Source organism: Dioscorea cayenensis, chromosome 10, assembly GCF_009730915.1.
Source record: "Dioscorea cayenensis subsp. rotundata cultivar TDr96_F1 chromosome 10, TDr96_F1_v2_PseudoChromosome.rev07_lg8_w22 25.fasta, whole genome shotgun sequence".
Classification (NCBI taxonomy): domain Eukaryota; kingdom Viridiplantae; phylum Streptophyta; class Magnoliopsida; order Dioscoreales; family Dioscoreaceae; genus Dioscorea; species Dioscorea cayenensis.
Window position 1 is genome coordinate 16435452 of NC_052480.1, and position 20984 is coordinate 16456435.

General features: G+C 41.7%; 1 non-coding gene across 1 annotated transcript; it reads left to right on the forward strand.

The window, feature by feature from the left end:
- Positions 1-20551: 20551 nt before the first annotated feature.
- LOC120271253 lies at positions 20552-20658 on the forward strand. The gene has a single exon (XR_005539872.1). It is a non-coding gene; the product is annotated as a small nucleolar RNA R71 (small nucleolar RNA).
- The last annotated feature ends 326 nt before the right edge of the window (positions 20659-20984 follow it).

Here is a 20984-nt window from a genome sequence, read left to right on the forward strand (position 1 = left end):
AACATATCGACTGAGTTACCACAAAATATAAATGCCCTATCTGAAAATGGTACATGGAATGAAGAGAAGAACAGTGAAATTGTGGTGGAAACCGATATTGAGGTGTTGGAGGTTGAAGAAGCAAATGATGTAGCATTAGTACCTTTTGAGCAAATGGTAGAAGTTCCACTTCAATGGGCAATTGAAGAAGAAAAGGGGGAGGATGACATCATGGCCATAAAAACATGTGAGTAAGTAGAAGACACTCCATCAACCACAGTTGAAGATGCTACTTGCCTCAACGTAGATTTTTCCATCCATCCATCAATTTTAGTCAAGTGCAAAAACAAAATTCCAGGAATTGTATTCGAAGATGTGGGTACTAAGCTAAGATCATCATTGAACCCACCCATGCCGGGTTTGGACAATTCCCAACAAAAACTTTTTCCTTGGCGGCCCAAGAAAATTTTATGGGCAATTGAGGTTCATCACCACAAGGTTGAGAGAAAAATTGTGGATAGGATGTTGAATCCCCCAATTAATCCACCTATGCAAATCTTGACAAGCTCTCAATCAAAGTTATTCCCTTGGAGACCCAAACAACACTGATGGGTAGTTCAAGGCAATCTAACATTGGTCGAGGAAGAAGATTCGGGTAGGAGGTTGAAACCGTCCAAGGACCCTTCTATTCCAAGCTTGAATAATTCTCGACCGAACCTTTTTCCTTGGAGGACAAGGCAACTTCAAGGCAATCTAACATTGGTCGAGGAAGAAGAAGCGGGGAGGATGCTTAAGCCGTCTAAGGAGCCGCCCATGTTTAAATTGCACAACTCCCGGCCCAAGCTTTTTCCATGGAGGCCAAAAGGTAACTCGTGCTTGGCTTTCAACTTGACAGCATCCCGGAAGGTACGCTTTATTTTTCTTGGTAATTCTTATGCCAATTCTAGCCGGGATGAACACACCGTCTTCAAGCCTATCTAAGGTAAGAAAAAGGTACGTCGAGCCAATGACGTTAAACAAGCGCTTCTTGGGAGGCAACCCAAGTTTCAAATCTTTTGTTTTCATTTTTTCATTTTCTAGCTGCTTGTTGAGTTTAATTTGTTGTGTTTATTGTTGTGTGATGTTCGTATGTTTGTTTGTTTGAATGATCCATGCTTATCTTATATTTGTGAATCTTATCTAGTTGACTGGCGTTGTTTGATTATGTTTTAATGCATATTTTGGTGTTATAGATGTTGTAAATTAGTTTTGCTCTAAGTTTCATAGGAGCCCATGCCAAAATTTTGCTTTTCTAGGTCTTCACGGGCTGCATACAGCCCCCATATGGACCATTTTTGTGCTCCCCAGGGACCTCAGGGGCGCCATGTGCCCGTGAGGCATCCTGTGAGGCTTACAGCCTCAGGGGCTAGAGAAGGACAAAAACTTTCACGGGCTCCATGCTCCCGCGTGGAGCCCGTATGCCTTGCGGGCTGGAATTTCCAGCCTTAAGTAGCCACCTTTCTCTCCCTTGTTCTCACTCATTTTTCATCCGTTTTCTTTCATTCTTTCACAATCTTTCTTCATTTTTCTTCCTCTTCACTCCTCTCCTACATCTTCTAACTTAGATCTTGTGGTTTAATTGAGGTTTTACCATCTATTTCACCGATCTTCATCGATTCAAGCTTTGAAGCCCTAGTTTTTGTTTTGCAGCAACCTTGCCTCTTCTTCTTGATTATGCATGCTTATCTTACTTCAAACCATGAAGAATGTTGTAGGGTTCTTTGATCTTTGATTTATTTTAATTTTGAGCCATGGTTTGTAAATTTTTGTGCTTCAAAAACAGGGGGAATTCTTGCAAAAATTCAGCCCGAGCTACAGTAACTTTTGAATATTGCTTATATTGAATTTGTTTGACACTTGTAGCATCTTTGAAAACCCCTATAAACACTTGCACTAGAGTGATTTAGACATCATGATATTGATTGAACAAAGAACTTGCATGGACTTTTGTTTTCATAGTTTTTAGAGTTTTTGTTTGTGTGTGCTCCCTACATATTCAATGGTGAGATGAACTATATTTGTTTTTACATTTGCAGGACTCAAGATATGAGCTTCATTCTCACCACTCCTCAAGAATTGAACCTACCCCTTGTTCATGCATGTATTGCACAATCTTCATCAACAAAATGGGACAGTCTCTTTACCCTTCCCTTTCATGCTTCATTTAATTATTACGAATTCTACACCATGTTTTGCTGATTAGTGTACATTGAGGGCAATGTACGATTCTAGGTGTGGGGATGGGTTATTTGCATGCTTACTTCACAGGTGATAGCTATGATTTATTGGTAAGAACCTCTTGGCTTGAATGAATGATAGTAATGAGTGGTAGTGTTATTTGTGCTATAAGGAAGTTATGTTTTCTCTCTAGTGCTTTCTTCACAACTTTGACACAGAACTTCTACCTTGTTTGCCCCAGCTATCCCACTACTTTGATTTAGTGTGTTAGAGTGGTAAATTCATCCCTCAATGGTTTTTTAAAAGCTTTTGGCTCTTTTGCTCATTTTGCTTTATCCCTAAGTGAAGTTTTGCATGAAGGTGCTCATGAGACATGTATATAATTTTTATCTAAAAAAAAATTGAAAAATGAAAAAAATCAGTCTATGTCAGTATTCCTCTGCTAATTTAGAATGAATGCGTCTATGTAGATTGTAATCAAGTAAGTTGGGTGGCTCTTGTGCCTAATCAGCATGTGCATCTTTCTGAAAGATTATAAGATATTTTGTGCAGTCTACGTTAGGCGGACTCGAAAAAGAAAAAGAAAGAAAAAAATAATGATAATAAAGAAAGAAAGAAGTATTTATTCTCCTGGACTCAATCATGCATTCACTTAGATACTTAAGTGTTGAATGTGGACCGAAGGACTCTTGACTTACTATTGAGGGTGTCTTTAACATTTCTAACACCGGTAATCATTGAATGTGGCGTGAATAGGGAGAGCGAGGGATGAAGTATGCACACACTCACTAGCAAAGCCCTTAGAGGAATCATGACTATCTCTACTGAGTTGGTTATTGTGCAACTCATTTTCTTGATTTCATTTCATCTGTGCCTATGGGGTTCTTCACTATTTGAGCTTGAGGTCGTACATTTAGCCGTTTATCCTCTTGCCCCTATTCTTTCATGTGTGTCTGCTTGGGGACAAGCAAACACTTAGGTGTGGGGATGTTTGATAAACGCCTAAATGTATGTATTTTGTACGTGTTAATCTTGTATTATTTGTGTATATTTTAATGAATTGATGTCCGTTTAAGTATAAATTGGTTATTTCGGTGTTATAGATCTTAAATGAGTCGAACTAAGCTCAAAAATGCAAATTGGACGAATTAGACAGCAAAAACGGCATTTTTTGGGTGTCGGCACTTTAGCAGAAATTCGGCTGTGAGCTTCACGAGGTCCATGCGCCCGCATGGGTGCCTGTGAGGTTTGCTAGAATTTCACAACTCTCGGTTACTGTATTAGAAACATTGCAGGAATACTGTAGCAGAGTACTGTAGCACTGACACCTTTTCTAGGCGAAGTGGCAGTGAGCTTCACGCGCTCCATGCGCCCGCATGGAGCCCGTATGGACCTAATGGGATATATATTGGGCTGATTTTCTAGGGCAAAGGGAGTGCTTTTCGGAAAGGGGAGTTTTTCTCTTGGGCCTCTTAGGCCGCCGCCCCACTCTTCCTGCCGGTGATCCATTACGCAAGACTTCACCAAGAGGGAGACAAACTTTGGAGGAGAAGATAGGGAGAAGATCCTAGGCATCAAAAACATCATTTGAGGGGAGATCTCTTCAAATTTTCAAGGTCTTCACCATCTAAGGGGATTTAAAGCTTGAGGGTGTACTTCTTACTTATTTTATTGTTAACTTGTTCCTTGGACCTGTATGAGCATTCCTCTTTCATGAGGAACTAACTTATTTGTGATTTGGACATGATGAACTCTAGGGTTTATTGTTTCTAATTTGGATGATCATCTTTATTGATGCATTGTTGGATGTTGTATTTCTTTTATGGAATCTTGTAGTTTGTGGTTCAAGCCTTGTGTACTTTGATGTGTTGATTTGCATGAGAACTCAGTATTTCGACTTCTAGGTTGTACTTGGTTGCGTGACCATCGCCCTTGTACTAGACACACTTGGCTTGGAAGGGATCCATGTACAAATACACAGTGACCATCGGGTATTTTGTACCCCTCCAGCAATTAGGGTTGGACCTAGTTTGAGTATCGACCCTGATTAGAGATTTCCCTGAGTGTAATGCAATCATACGAGGATTTGGGAGGAAGCAATTTTGACCCAATACTTGTATGGGATTAGGGTTCAATTACCGTGACCATTGGGTTGAGCTAATTTAGGAGTCTCTTGTCCTAACTACCATCTCACATTTCATCCTAAATTCAGGACTTAATGACAACCCTAGTGGGATTTGTTGTCCAAATCACTCCCTTCAGTGTTTGATTCTCCCTTGAGTTCGTATTGTGTATAGTAGTATTCCGGATTTCATTGTAGTTAATTCTTTCTCTTTGTAGAATTACTGTTCATCTTTCGAAGTATTAGGCTAGGAAATAGACGAAAGAGAAGTAATAGTAGCTCCTTTGGCACTGGGAATACGACCCTCTCGTGCTCGCACGAGAGGTATTACTTGGCGACCCGTGTGCTTGCGGATCTCACATCAGCACCGTTGTCGGGGACTGGCAGCTCTTAGGAATATTAGGATTCTAGTAATCTAGCATTTATCTTTTTCTGTATATATATATATTTGTTTTTATTTTTGTTTTTGTTTGGTTACCTAATTTTGTTTTTGTATTTATTCATCACTAATAAGTACTTGTGTGTTAAGAATGCGAAAGGTTCTTTCCTTACAATGAGCATTACTTTTATCGGGTTTAAGAGCTAATACATGTGTATTTGTGTTCTTTTGCGCAGGTAGGGTTGTGAAGCTATGTTTTAAGAAAAGAAGCCAAAAGTATATCGCGAATGCACTATTTGATGAAATCTTGGAAGGAACAAACGCGAAGACACAAGTTGGGCTCAAAGATACGTGAATGTGTGCCAACCTCCATGTATTCAAGCAATTACAATGATTTGGAGGGGCACAAGGGCAGTCACATTTGCGTATCCCGACTTGTGCATTGATAGCAAGATCTTCACAAATGAATACATTTATTGAAAAAGCGACGCGGTCTACGGCATAAACGTGTGCCCGTTTATGTTGCCTCGATGAAAAGTGGATTCAGGAGTGTTTTTTTGGGTGAGCACTGTTGTATGTAATGTAGCAATTTACTATAGCAGTTCTGTTCGCAGCCGGCCAAAAATCAGAATTCCTGAGAATTCACACGGGCGTGTGGAAATTCCACACGCCCGTGTGGAAATTGCACAGGGGCTTGTGGAAATTCCACACGCACATGTGGATGCCCGATTCCAGCCCTTTAAAAGCCGCGATTCAGCCCTGATTTCTTTATCTTTTCCCATATCTTTTCTTCGACCTTTCCCCATCTTTGGAGGCACCGGCGGCTAATGTTTGGAGAGGCTTTGGCAAGGCTTTGGAGAGGTTTGACGGCCTTCGACACCGCATTTCCTTTGGAAGAGAGCTATTGGTGGAGTTTTCGTTAGCACCGATCCCTCGATGTGTGCCCTAGGTTTGACGAGGGGACCTTTGAAGAAGACGCGGCCGATCCACAAGACCTTCGACACGAACACAAAGGGGTTTTCATTCATGGATTGCATTATCTACTTTTGATTTCATTATCTATTGTATTTTGCTACATGGAGAGCTAAATCCCCAGTGGGTACTTGGGTATTTGTGAACCCTAGGATGTATTCGTTTCATTGAATCTCTTTATTATGCTTTCAGTTAATTGATGTTTATTGTGAGTTCTAATCTTGTACACTTGATTGTATGAATACTCCCCTAGAGTGACACTAGGGTTGAGAGTTCTTCTTGGTAATACTTGTGAGTGAGTGACATACCATGAGAGTTAGACAAAGCTAGATTGGAGAGGGTTGAGAGGGTGAGTCGAGAGGTAGCGGAGCGTCCCCTTTCCCCTCCGTTGTGATCTATCCTACCTCCACGTTACAAGAGTTCTTTACGGCCATTGTAGAGTGAATGGACTAAGGGATGACCTTCCGCTGGGGCTTAGTTGCGAGTGTAATGTAGTGAAGCGTTGAAGTGATTTTAGCATCTAGGGCTTAATTGTGGCTAGGGATCTTTTACCTGGACCAAAGTGTTAGGTCTATATATAGGAATAGGGTTTATCACTTGGAATCCCTAGAGCTCATTGCAATTCTATACGAGTGCGAGATGTTGAGATTGTTCGATTTCTCCTCCGGGACATGTATAGAGTTAGGCATGGTTGACCTTAGATTTGGGGCTATACAATTAAGGATTTCCACGACTCACTATTGCATTAATTAAGAAACATAATTGAGGTTCCTTACACTTAAAATGATTGTCCTAGGGGGAACAATATCCGGGTACCCCATTTATCATCGATTGCCTCCCCTATCTTTTAATTGCACCTCCTTTATCTTTTATTATTCCCTATGGATTCGACTACTCTCTCACCGGGGTATTATTACTTCGACATCTGTGCACTTGCGGTTTACATGCATATTTGTACAGTAAATTGCTACAGTAACATACTACAGTACTCCGCCAAAAAACACTCCCGAATCCACTTTTCATCGAGGCAACATAAACGGGCACACGTTTATGCTGTAGATCGCGTTGCTTTTTCAATAAATGTATTCATTTGTGAAGATCTTGCTATCAATGCACAAGTCGGGATACACAAATGTGACTGCCCTTGTGCCCCTCCAAATCATTGTAATTGCTTGAATACATGGAGGTTGGCACACATTCACGTATCTTTGAGCCCAACTTGTGTCTTCGCGTTTGTTCCTTCCAAGATTTCATCAAATAGTGCATTCACGATCTACTTTTGGCTTCTTTTCTTAAAACATAGCTTCACAACCCTACCTGTGCAAAAGAACACAAATACACATGTATTAACGCGTAAACCTGATAAAAGTAATGCTCATTGTAAGGAAAGACCACTTCGCATTCTTAACACACAAGCACTTATCAATCACATATTTCAGGAAGGTCAAACAATGGACAAATTGCGTTCAACCTTGGAAGATCCAGTTTGGTTTCAGAAATTCCTTAAAACTCATGCATTTTATGAGGTACCTCTACAGTGTCATAGCACAATGAGTTTATGTGATGGGATATCATTGAAGGAATTGAAAGATCCAGAGGTGTTTCAAGAAGTTCTTGAAAGTCCTGCATTATATGTGGCACTTCATCAAAGTTATGGCACAACAAGTGAAGGAGATGGGCTGTTACTGTGGGAATTAGAAGATTGATATTGGGTTCAAAAATTTTCTACAACTCCTGCACCCTGTGAAGCATCTCCACTCATAAATCCGGATTCGTTGATTCAACCCGAATTAGATTCTACAATGTACAGTTGGAAATATTTGAGATAGGAAAATGATTTTAATCAAGATGAAGCTTTGATTCTGGATGAGACATGGGACATGGAAGGATATGAGATCTATAAAGTTTATATACAAAAATTAGTAGAAGGCCTTCATGCGCTATATGATCATCGTGAGATTGATATACCACAGATGGAGGAACAAGCCCTTTCAAATGCTCCTATTCTGATTGAAACTCACGACGTGCAAGGAAGTAAATGGTACAATGACTATATTCAGAATTTGATCAAAGTTGGTAAAGCAACGCCTCCTAAGCCGCAAAGACCTTCTCTCCAAACACTAGTTGTCTCATCTCTCAAGAACCACACAAAAGATGTCCAATGAATAAGGCAAAAGAGCTATTTATAATAAAGAATCGGGACTGTCATGTGCTTCGACGTGACTGTGTGAGTCTTCACGCGCCCGCGTGCAGAAATTCCCACGGGACTGGGTGGAAATTTCACACTGTCGCGTGAACAGTATTTTCGCTACATTACTGCTATAATGACTTGCTACATTGCTTTTCTACAGTTCTCTTCATAAACACGGTTCACACACTCTGCTCTCGAGGACACATGGTCTGACACACATCCTCGTGGTAAGTTATGAGGCTTCTCATCATTGAATCATCATTGGGAAGCTCTTGTATTTTTCACAGAAATAGGGACATAGGAGTCTAACTTCCTTTATGCCCTTCTAACTCACAAATTAGCTTGAATTCTTTTGGAAGTTGGCACACACCTCCATGTACATGAGCTCCTTTTGTGTCTTGATCCTTATGTTATACAAAAACTCCCAAAATGTCAATTCATAACCTATCATTACTTCCTTTTCTTCCTTTAAGCCGTTCACAACCTATTTGCACAAAGGAACACCAAATACACTTTATGAGACATAAACCATGGTAAAAAGAGATGCTGCATGCGTGTAAAACATATAGAAAAATATGTCTACCCAAGCACTTATCAAACTTCTAATGAGCTTATAGTTTTTTTGAGTGGTATACCAAAGACAATGAAATCTTTCTCCGAGGGCAAGAAGAAATGATGAGAAACACCACTGCCATAGTGAGGAATCTGGATCATCATATGGCCCAAATGTTGAATCTAATTGAAGAGAGACTTCTTGGTTCTCGTCCTAGTAACGCGGAAGTCAATCCTAAGGAGTCTCTAAAGGCTGTGACATTGAGAAGTGGTAAGTAACTTCCCAGCCCTATTTTGGAGAAGTTCGTTACAGAACCTATTTAACCTCAGTCAGAGCCTAGGCAGTTCAGGATTATTAAATTGGAGACAATAGTTTACATTAAGAAGAAATTAGAGAAAAAAGAGAAAATGAGTTACCCAAGTACCAACCCAAACTCCCTTATCCTATGAAGGCAAGAAAGGACCTACAAGAAGAGCAGTACAAGAAATTCCTTGATGTTTTCAAGACCTTGAACATAAGCGCTCCATTTGTTGAGGCTCTTGCCCAAATGCCAAGGTATGTAAAATTCTTAAAGGAGCTACTTACAAATCAGAGAAAGCTTGAGGAAGTGTCTTCTGTGACACTTAGCGAAGAGTGCTCAGCCTTAATCACCAACAATCTTCCCAAGAAAGAAAAAGACCTCGGGGATTTATTATACCTTACACTAATGGAGGGCTTGTGGATGAGAAACTTTGGCTGATCTTGGGGCGAGTATCAACCTAATGCCCTATAGAATTTTCTAAAAACTAGGATTCGGGGAACCAAAGTCCACCATAATGATAGTATAGTTGGCCAACAGGTCTAGCTGGCAAGCAAGAGGGATAATTGAAGATGTTTTGGTCAAGGTGGACAAGTTCATATTTCCTGTAGACTTTGTGATCCTCGATGTTGATTAAAAGGTTAACGTCCCCATCATTCTAGGAAGACCATTCTTGGCGTCATCAAAAGCCCTAATTGATGTCAAGGACGGTCGAATGACACTCCAAGTAGGATACGATGAAGCCGTCTTTAAGCTTCGAGACTCAATGAGATACACTATGGATTTTGACGATACTTGCTATTATGTTGATGTTGTTGATGATTTTGTCTTTGAGTATGTGCAATACACGTTCTTGAATGATGAACTATTGAAGCTACTAGAAAATGACCCTCCTAAGGCTGATGAATCAAAAGAGATGGTGCGAGAAGTATGTTATCAAGATGTGGTACTTGCAGGACCTTCCTTGCCTCATGAGCCATTAGAAAAAAAAGTTCTCTCATGCCAAGAGGTGGTGGAAGCAAGTAATCCCGAGGAAGAGGAAGCCACCCGCCCCACCTATGGAAGTAAAATGGTCACTTTTTCTTAATTTTAGTGAGATCAATCTAATTAATACCTTAGTACTATATGCATGCAACTGCTTTTTAGGTGGCCATGAGAGGTCTAATTCCATAAACCTCCTTGATGCATATAGGTACGTCAAGCTAGTGACATTAAACAAGCGCTCCTTGGGAGGTAACCCAAGTGTTTTTTTTTTTATTTCTTTTAGTTAGTTTTGTCCCTCTCCAGGAATTTGAAATGATTTGTAGCTGTGCAATTCTTTTCCTGATGATCTACTTTTGAAGTGATGTTTCTTCAGCAATTGTTTATTTCGTGGCTTCCTCTTATGTTTGTTGTTTGTCCTTGTAAAATTTGAGAGAGATTGCCAGGTTCTGGATGTTTCAAGCTGAGCATGGGAAGAGCGCACCAATGTTTATACCGTGGTTTTCTCGGGTTTTTATCTTAGGAAGCATTTCGAGGGTAAGCACAGAGTGTGCACAATAGTGCTTACCAATGAGCACGGTTTCGGTGCTCCTAGCATGATCGTGCTACATATCTTGTTGATTTGGGAAATTTTCCCGAGATAACCACGGGGAGGAAGCACGGGCTGAGCACCACCGTGCTTCCTCCTGTAAAATTACCCTAATTGGCATGTGAGCACACCTATGCCTAGTGCGTGCTCGAGGGAGTAGCCAGTTGGCTTCTTCTTCCTCCTTTAGAAACCTCACCACCGCCGGCCATTTCTCCTCACCGTTTTTCCTGTGCAACTTTTTTCCGTTGTAGCACTTGTATTGTTAAGAGTTTTTGCTGATGCTCACTGTCCGTTCATCATTTTTCTCTTTGCTTGTCCACGTCTCTCTCAACTCTGGTATGCTCTTCAATTTCATTTGAGACCTTGGTTTAAATGATTTCATACTCCTTTTACTAATAAATGCTTTTTGTGCATCATTTATGCTTAAAATGAGTGTACTTTCTGGATGTTGATGTCCCCATCAGCATACTAGTCTTTAGGGCTTTTCGGTGAAGAAGGTCCCCTCGAAGCACGGTTGTGCTCTTAGTGAAGCACGATCATGCTCTAATTTGTTTAGAGTTTAACAAGGGCAGTGGCATGCTCCTGCAACCCTAAAGAGCATGGCCTGTTGAGAAGTGTCTAAATGTAAGTGTTTTCATATATATATATATATCGTATTCACTTTGGATGTATTTTGTGAGGTTTGATGCCCGTTTTGCACTTAATCATCTACTATTTGCTTTGTAGGGCATAAGGAAGCCATGGAAAACATGATGATATCATTTAGGCGAAAAGAGAAGAAAACAACAATTTCATACCACCCCCATACCACCCAGTATGGTGGCCGTATGCATTCTAGAAGCGGGTTGGTGTGAAGCTGCCTACCCAAATTTTCATACCACCCCCATACCACCCAGTATGGGGGCTGTATGGAGGCCATATGCACCCCGTATGCACCCCATATGAAGCGCAAATTTAGGTTTTTGAGTATTATACGACCCCCATATGACCCATATGCCCTGGGGAGTATAAAGGTAACTATTAGTGTAGAACAAAGGGACTTTTCTGGACAGATTTTGAGAGACCACTTGAGAGGCTTTGGGCGACCTTGGGAAGGAGAAGAAGGGCAAGGATGCTAGGAGAACATTCAAGGCCAAGGTCCAAGGCTCTCAAGGCAAGAAGGCAACATCATTCAAGGGGAGATCAACCACGATTTGAAGGAAGGAGACCCGCGGCTAGAGGAAGCGTCATTCGGCACTCCTTTGGCGTGGGAAGCATCATTTGGCACATTCTCTACCTCCTCCTCCACCATTTAATCTAGGGAGTGTCATTTATGCTTTTGTTCTGTGTTTTACTTGATTGTGTTGCATGTTGTGGGATAATGACACACTAGACCCCCAAGGCCACCGGGTGTTGGTGAACCCAGTATGGTGGCCGTATGCATTCTAGCAGCGGGTTGGTGTGAAGCTGTCTACCCAAATTTTCATACCACCCCCATACCACCCAGTCTGGGGGCTGTATGGAGGCCATATGCACCCCGTATGCACCCCATATGAAGCGCGAATTTAGGTTTTTTTTGAGTATTATACGACCCCCATATGACCCATATGCCGTGGGGAGTATAAAAGCTAACTTTTAGTATAGAACAAAGGGACTTTTTTGGACAGATTTTGAGAGACCACTTGAGAGGCTTTGGGCGACCTTGGGAAGGAGAAGAAGGGCAAGGAAGCTAGGAGAACATTCAAGGCCAAGGTCCAAGGCTCTCAAGGCAAGAAGGCAACATCATTCAAGGGGAGATCAACCACGATTTGAAGGAAGGAGACCCGCGGCTAGAGGAAGCGTCATTTGGCACTCCTTTGGCGGGGGAAGCATCATTCGGCACATTCTCTACCTTCTCCTACACCATTTCATCTAGGGAGTGTCATTTATGCTTTTGTTTTGTGTTTTACTTGATTGTGTTGCTTGTTGTGGGATGATGACACACTAGACCCCCAAGGCCACCGGGTGTTGGTGAATCTTGGGGGGTTTTATCATGTATTTTGGATGATTACTTGTTAATTCCATGCTTGGGTTATTTTGAGATTTAATCCGTTGTTTTCATGCTAAGTGCTACACTAAGGAGAAATCCGTAGCTCTTTTATGAGTGATGCATGTAGATGTGACTTGCTCGCATGTATTAGATCATGAATGGATTAAAAGGGGGTACTTGTATCATCACGGTGAGAAATTGGTTGTTGGTAGCCCTCCATGTTAGGTTTACTCCTAGATGAGTAGGTTTACTCCTATTTGAGATTTCCTTGTACTTAATGCAATCGTAGGAATGTTGATTTGGAAGAAATTCCTATCAATGTTCGTATGGGATTACGGTTCAATCGCTGAGAAATTGACGTTGTTCTAATCTAGAAATCTCTTGGTCCAATTTACCCTTGCATCTTTTGATCATCATCCATGTTTCATGATAACCCCTCAAGGGGATCCACATCCATAGGCCTTTGCATTACATTTATTTTCTTGCTTGCTCATTGCTTGTTCTCTCTTATTTGTCGGTAATCTTGTTTTAGTTTTAATTGCATCTAGTAGAGTAAATTCCATCACTTGAGATCTTAGGCTAGATAATAGTTTGAGAAGGAGTAATAGGAGATCCTTAGCCAGTGGAATACGATCCTCGTGTCTTCACATGAGGTATTACTCGGCGATCCCGTACACTTGCCATGAAACAATCACCTGTACACTCCTAGCACGATCGTGATTCTCCTGAATGCTTTGATTATTGAACTAATCTAAATTGTCTCTTTTACAGATTATGCCAAGAAAACACTCCTCGTATGGGCCATCATCGTCAAAGAGTCCTTGATGTGAGGAGCCGGCCCCGTCCACTAACTTCACACCTACCTTCGATTCTCAGGTGCACTAGGACCGTTACATGCATCTTTCTCGATGTTGTTTTGGCGAATTGAGAGAGATAGATTAGGATGTTCTACATGAGGTTGGACTAGAGGACAAGGTCTTGCAGATTCTTAGTGCTGGGGCATGGAGGCAGGACTTCATGATTACCGATAACACCTATGAGCAGTTGATGCTCGAGGTGTTGGCTACATTCGAGTTGTCCCACGGTACTGTAGTTTTTCATTATGGGGACTCAATCCAGTTTCAGGTATACGGTACATTATGGTGAATGGCTCTCACTGAGTTCACTATTCGACTAGGACTTTATTATGCGGAGTTCACTCGAACTCTTGTATATGATTTGCTACTGATTTCCTAGCCGGTTGGAGAGTCTCAGGAGGATGCTTGGAGGAGACTTAGTACTGAGCACACCTATGACTTGAGTAGGTCTAAGGCTTCCACACTCAGCTCTCTGGCCCTGAAGTACATTCACTTTGTGCTTAGCCACACTTTGACTGGTCGAGGTGATAATACGAGAGTAGTTAGCCGACAAGATTTTGACTTCCTGCTGTTTATGCTTGATGGGTTTTAGATGCGTCTAGGGTATGAGGTAGCCATCTCCATTGGTAATCAGGGGACAGACCCTCGGATCAGGTCATTCTTTGTGGGCCCATATATCACTAGACTAATCCAAGGGATAATATGCGAGTGGTAGGAGGAGTCAGCCCAATGTCCCTCGAGACCCTAAGATCGATGGGGATAATACAACAAGTTCAAACTGCATAAGGTTCGAGTACCAAGTGCGATGTCCTACTGATACTACTGCTACCCTTGCTCCTCCCCCTCCTACTATTACTGCTTCTTCTGCACCGAGACCCTCATATTCCTCCTCAAGCCATATTGATTAGGTTGTTTGTTCTGCCTCGACATTTCAGTAGCTTCAGTGAAGTGTCACCAAGATTGAGGAGCACTTGGGGATTAACTTGTCCCCTGAGCCATCCTCTCCCATGAATCAGATCACCATCTCAGGGGGGAGAGATGTTGCTGCTAGGGCTGAGGATTTTGCCTACTCTTCTTCTGACGATGATGCTTTCTCTTCTTCTGAGAGTGTTCCATTTTGATCATTACACAGCTACTTTTTTTTTCAGTTTTCAGTATTAGGACTTATATTTCTTTTTTTATTTTGTCAGGCTTGTGTGTGTTCAGTTAGTAAGGGATATTTCCTACTAAATTGTCATTTTGATTTATTTATTTGATGCACTTTCGTTCTACATTTTTAGTTTTTATTATATTATATAGTTTGAACTATCGAGTTCCACTTATGCATCTCTTGTCTCATCTTAGGAATGGTTGTTGTGGATTGGCTAATGGAATGCACGTTGAGAGCAGCAATATCACTCTCCGTGTTTAGAAAGTCGTACGAACCTCCCACTTTATTTTGGTTCTTTATCTTTAATCTTTACTTCCTATATTTGTATATTGAGGATGATGCACCATTCAACTATGGGGGAGAGTTTTGTTTCATTTTTAGGGGTGATTGCATGACTTAGAATGATCAATGATTGTTATTGATAGAAAATCTTAAGTTAAGGGGGGATTGTGTGTGTTAAGGTCCTTATTATGAGCCAAATTGTTTAATCATTCTTGTGTTGGAAACCTAGATCAATTCTCTTTACCTAAGTTATGGAGAAACTTGTTTTCTTGTGTTAAAAAAAAACCTTGGAAGTTGGATTCCTTGTGGAATGCCCTACTGGTTGTTCTCTTTTATTTTGTAAATAGTTGGTAGAAATAGCTATCACCTTTAAAGTTTGAAAGCTAATCTTGAGTAGTCAAATTTTTGGCATTACAAGTGGACATCTGATGACCTACCAGGAGAAACGGCTACCTTTAGGGTATATGAAACTACTGCCTAGTTAGTTTAGTAATAATTCAAGTCTCTGTCCATTTTGTTGACCCAGTGGCAGAGGGGGCACTCAACTCAAGGGTATACACCCTTATTTGGTTTTTAAAACAAGAGTGGGGTTTTTATTTGAGCAATTGTGATCTTGTCCTTATCTGCCTTTGATTCCTCTAAACTTTAGTGTTTTCTATTTTGATGAGATCAGAGGTCATGCACTCATCCTTTCATTGATATTGAGCTAAAATTTCTTGAGGACAAGCAATGATTCAAGTGTGGGGATATTTAATAAGTACATTGTATATCATTTTTTGCATATCTCCAATGTGCTCCTTCGCTTGTCTTTTAGCGCATTTTGTCAATAAATGATGCTATTCTAGGTATGTTTGTCCCTATTACAGGTTTTTAGTGCTTATAACACACATGGAGTAAAACCAGCTTATGAAAACAATTCTTCTAAGTGTCCAATGCAAGCAAGGGTAGAGTACAAGCGTGCCATCTCCCTATGGTTTCCTTTGTCTAGGATTTCCTTGGTTCTTAGTGAGAGCATGAACGAAGCACGGGGGGTGCTTTTTCCCCATGATAACTTCGGTAAAAGAATGTCCTATGCTTTCAGGGGAAACACGGTCGGTGTGCTCCTTTCATGGGCGTGCTCAAGTTAAGCATGGGTGGAGTACGATTGTGCTCTCCCCATGAATCCCTCTGCAAGGCATTTAGGGAGTGTTTGGTTGTCAGGAGTGGATTGGGGAAGGAGTGAAATAGGAGTGAGATGATCAGGAATGAAGTAGGAGTGAGAATGAAGAATGTGTTTGGTTGATAAGATTTGGAGAGTGTAATTTATTGGGGATGGGAAAAGTAAAGAAAGTAAATATGATAAAATGACACTTATATTCAAATAAATATTATATAAATTGAAAAAAATAAATTAATTATTATACAAAAATATTTCAAATTTTATGTTAATATCATTAGTAATTAATTAAATATAATAAATAACTAATTACATGTTTAAAGATATTTCAAATAAATAATTAATGAAATTTTGTTAATATAATTAATTAACTATAATAAATAATTAATGAATGAAGAAATATAACTAATTAATTATTATAAATTAATATTTAACTATAATTATTAGTTATTATTTCATTTTAATTATTAATTATTATTAAAATTATCAACTTGATTATTATATTTAATTAAATTATTATTATTTAATTAATTTTTTTAATATTATTTATTTAGTTATTATTTAAATTAAATCATTATTTTAATTATTTTAATTACTATATAAATGGGTAAATTGGTCATTTCCCCGTAAGGAGTGAGGGAGTAGTGGAGCAATCCCCCCATTTTGGGAGGATTGCTCACTCTCTACTCACTCTCCACTCACTCTCCATCCAGTCCTCTCTCATTCCCACTCATGACCATCCAAACAAATGTTTGGATTTACTTCCCTTCCACTCCCACTGCAATCATGTCAACCAAACAACCCCTTACCCTTTTCACTCAGAAGCTTCAAGAAGAGCATGGTCTAAGAACGACTGTGCGTAACCGTGTCGAGTCCGAAAAGTCCTTTTTAATGGCCAGTTTTAGGAGTTCTCAACATCTCTTGTTTGCGTGCAAGTATCTGTAGGCTGGCCGGGAAAGGCACGTGGCCTTGGAAACCCCAGGCTCGTACTGACCCTAACCGCATAGCATTCTGTAAGCTCTCTGCGGGGTCAAGGTTCCAGGATAATCAGTAGGTAACTGTGCGTACTCCTCAGAATCTGATGAATGCCTCCTCGTATAAACCAAGTAATACGGAAAACTGCGTGATGCCCAAGCTATGATGATGTCCAAATACTCTGCACTGAACGGTGCCTAAACTGTCTAAGCTCGCATACGCTCTATCAAACTCGAACGAGGAGAGCACCTCCAGTGAAAACGCTCGGATGGCTTGCTATCTAATCGTCAATAACTGCCGCCAACCACCATCTGAAACAAGATCCTCAACCTCCTCAGCGAACTCATCTCCCTGCTGAAGATCTCGCAATATAGTCGTCTCTAGGAATCGAGTCTGTCCGAAACGGAGTCTCGATAAGCGCTCATAACAAACCTGATGCTCAGGAATCGCAAATCGCAAATCACGTGGCCACTTATCAGCTTGCTTCTTTGACCTAGGTGCCATGACCTGCCAGATTTAAAACAAATTAGTCAAACAAGTTGATAAAACAATACTGCAGAAATCCACATGGTCGTGTGGAATTTCCGCACGCCCGTGTGGATTCACGGGGCGTGAGAAACGCACGGCCAGGTATCAACAATCCAAAAATACACATCAATAATATCTCTAACTTCGTTATAAATGTAAATCATTGTTCCAATTGAAGAAACGAAGCATTGTTGACTAGATTAATCAATAGAAATCATGAATTGACGAAGAAGATGAAGAAAATGAATTTACCGACGAAGAGAAATGAGAGAATAGAGAGCCGGCCGGAAAACTTGCTAAAATCCCACCAAACTAGCGCAATGGACTCGGAGAATGTTGTGAGAGTGTTTTCAAGGGAAAAGGAGTCGTGAAGAAGGAGAGAAATCATCCCCTTTTTAAAGAGAACTCGCGACTTTTGACGTTCTGTGCAACCACACGGGTGTGTGGAAATCCCCCACGCCCGTGCCCTCACTTTAAAAGCTCCACAGGGGTGTATGCACGCCCCTGTGCGCTCTCGAAAAAAAAAACTCTCACTGACTTAAAACGATCTCCCACGGGCGTGCGGAAAATACCCACGGCCGTGCGCCAGACCCACAGGGGAAGACGCACGCCCCTGTGGCTTTCGTGGTTATCCGAGAAAAATATCAAGTCGCCCACACGCCCGTGCGGAAATTCCCCACGGGGGTGGGCATTCACAGGCCTCAACTCACAGGGGCGGCCGCACGCCGCTGTGTTTTCTCGGGATGGAGGGAGCAACCTGCAGAGTTTCGCACGGGCGTGCAGGAAAAATACCCCGCCTGCGCGTGGTACACAAAGGTCACCCACGAGGGGCAAGTCCACGCCCTGGTATTCTCGGGAAAATCTGCCCAACTCTGCAGGAAGGCACACGCCCGTGTGGAAATTACCCACAGGCGTGCGCCAGTCTCATGGTCGTCCACAGGGGCAGCCGCACGCCCCTGTGCCCTCTCTGGAAGAGTTCACAGTACACACCCACAGGCGTGTGGAATTTCCACAAGCCCGTGTGTTTTCTCTGGATGACTTAGAAAAAAATTTTGCGGGGCTCTGCGAGTAGCTTTCGAACATGTTTACACACTCGGAGCCCCGCCCTATTGTGCAAAAATATACCGGATAAAAAAATACAAAATAGAACTCAAACGACCAAACTTCGCCAATTCTCAACAAAACATACAATGAATTCTTTTAAAAACCCATAATAAAATCGTAGCACAAGCACTCAAAAATTTAAACACCAACACTTAACAATTTATTCATGCAAACAAACTAAACTAAAAAAGTACGAAAACATGTAAACACTTGGGTTGCCTCCCAAGAAGCGCTTTGTTTAACGTCACTAAGCTTGACGTATCTTTCTTACCTCACGGGGTTCATGAATGAAGGTTGCCGTCTTACCCATAACTTGAAAGCATGATGAGCAAAGTCTCTTGAGGGTAGAGGGTGTACTATCGGGCTTTAGACCACCTAGCAATTGTTCGTCCAACTCCCTTGGCTCATGTACGTCTCCAAGAGTCTTGGGGCGTTTTCGGTGACGTCTTCGAGGCCTCTTCATTTTCCGGAGCACCTTCTTCAAGATTCTCGGGGTAGATGTTTCCTCTCCGGTTGAACCAAGCATTAGTAATTCTTCATTGCTCTCCTCTTTGTTGAACAAACCTTCATACGGATCCGGGTTGAACATTTCCTGTATATATTCATCAACAATCTCATCAGTAGTGTCCAGAAAATACAAAGTGTCATCAAAATCGAGAGAATGCCGCATGGCTTCAGCAAGGCGGTAAGTGAGCTTATCGTCTATGACTCTCAATGTGAGCTCTCCGCCGTCCATGTCAATCAATGCTTTGGAAGTCCGCAAGAACGGTCTCCAAAGTATCAAGGGTACATCTGCATCTTCATCAACATCTAGCACTACAAAGTCAACCGGAAAAATATACTTGTCCACCTTGACAAGTACGTCTTCAATGATGCCTCTCGGATGTTGTACTGTTCGGTCCGCCAATTGTAAAGTCATCCGAGTAGACCTAGGCTCACCCAAGCCTAGCTTTTTGGAAGAAAGTATATGGCATGACGTTGATACTTGCCCCCGAATCCGCCAATGCCATTTCCTCACCTAAGTTGCCGATGTTACACGGAATAATGAAGCTTCCCGGGTCTTTCTTCTTGTTCGGCATGTTCTTTTGTAACACCACCGAGCATGAAGCATCAAGCACCACTGAAGCACTCTCCTCCAATTTCCTCTTGTTGGTTAATAGGTCCTTCAGGAACTTCGCATACTTAGGTATTTCAGCCAAAGCCTCAACAAAAGGAATGTTGATGTGGAGTTGCTTGAACAAACTCGAGAACTTCTTATCTGGGTCATCCCCTTGGTCATTCTTCAATCTAGAGGGATAAGGGATTGTTGGCTTGAAAGATGGGGATGCCACCTCTTTCTCTTTGTTTGCTTCCTTCTCAACCTCTACGACCTCGGGTGCGTGTTCTTTCGATGATTTCACTCGGGAAGCCGCCCTTCAACCTCATGACCGCTTCTCAAAGCGACCGCCTTCACATGTTCTCTCGGATTGGTTTCCGTGTTGCTTGGTAAACTTCCTTGTGGCCTTTTGGAAAGAGATTTCGCAATTTGCCCCACTTGATTTTCAAGGTTGTGCAAGGAGGCGGTATGATTGCGAAGTGTAGCCTCGACTGATTCAAATCTTGTATTTGTTGATTGAACAAATCTAGCCAAGTGCTTCTCCAAATCCGTCATTCGGGTTTCCAAACCTGAAATTCTGTTTTCCACTTGAGGGGCTTGTTGTTGTTGTTGTTGTTGGAACCCCGATGGCCCCATGGTCTTCTGTGGTCCTTGATTACTCCATGAAAAGTTGGGATGATTCTTCCAACCTGAATTGTAGGTGTTGCTATATGGATTCCCTTGAGGTCTCATTCCATTACCTACAAAGTCGACATTCTCAACTGAAGAAACATCACCAATGACGATTGGGCAATCGGAGGGAGCATGTCCTCCGCCACAACTGGTGCAGTTGGTTACAGCCGCAACTCTATTCGAAGCTATAAGATCTAGCTTCTTACTCAAACTCTCCACTTGGGCTGCCAATGAAGTTACCGCATCAATTTCATGGAGACCGGCCACCTTTTTCTTCTCCCTTGCGTTCCACTGGTAGCTATTTAACCCCATTTCCTAAATCAATTGACGAGCCTCGTCGGGGGTCTTGCTACCTAAGGTACCTCCTGCCACCGCATCCAAGAGTTGTCTTGTACCTGCATTCAACCCATTGTAGAAGGTTTGAACAATCATCCACTCCGGAAATCCGTGTTGCGGACACTTGCGCATGAGTTAATTGAACCGTTCCCATGTCTCAAATAGAGACTCCAATTCCAATTGCATAAAGGATGAGATCTCATTCCTAAGCTTGGCTGATTTTCCTGGAGGGAAATAACGGGCTAGAAAAGCTTCTACCATCTCCTCCCATGTAGTGATTGATGCCCTAGGCAATGAGTGTAGCCACTGCTTTGCTTTCCCCTTTAAGGAAAATGGGAAGGCTCTCAATTTGATAGCATCATCCGTCACACCATTGATCTTCGACATGTCACACACCCTCGAGGAAGCTCTCTATGTGACTGTTTGGATCCTCATCGGCGAAATCATTGAATTGTGCGGATCGCTGCAGACATATGGATGAATGCCGGCTTTAGCTCGAAATTCGAGTCATGAATTGGGGACGCACAATACTCGATTGT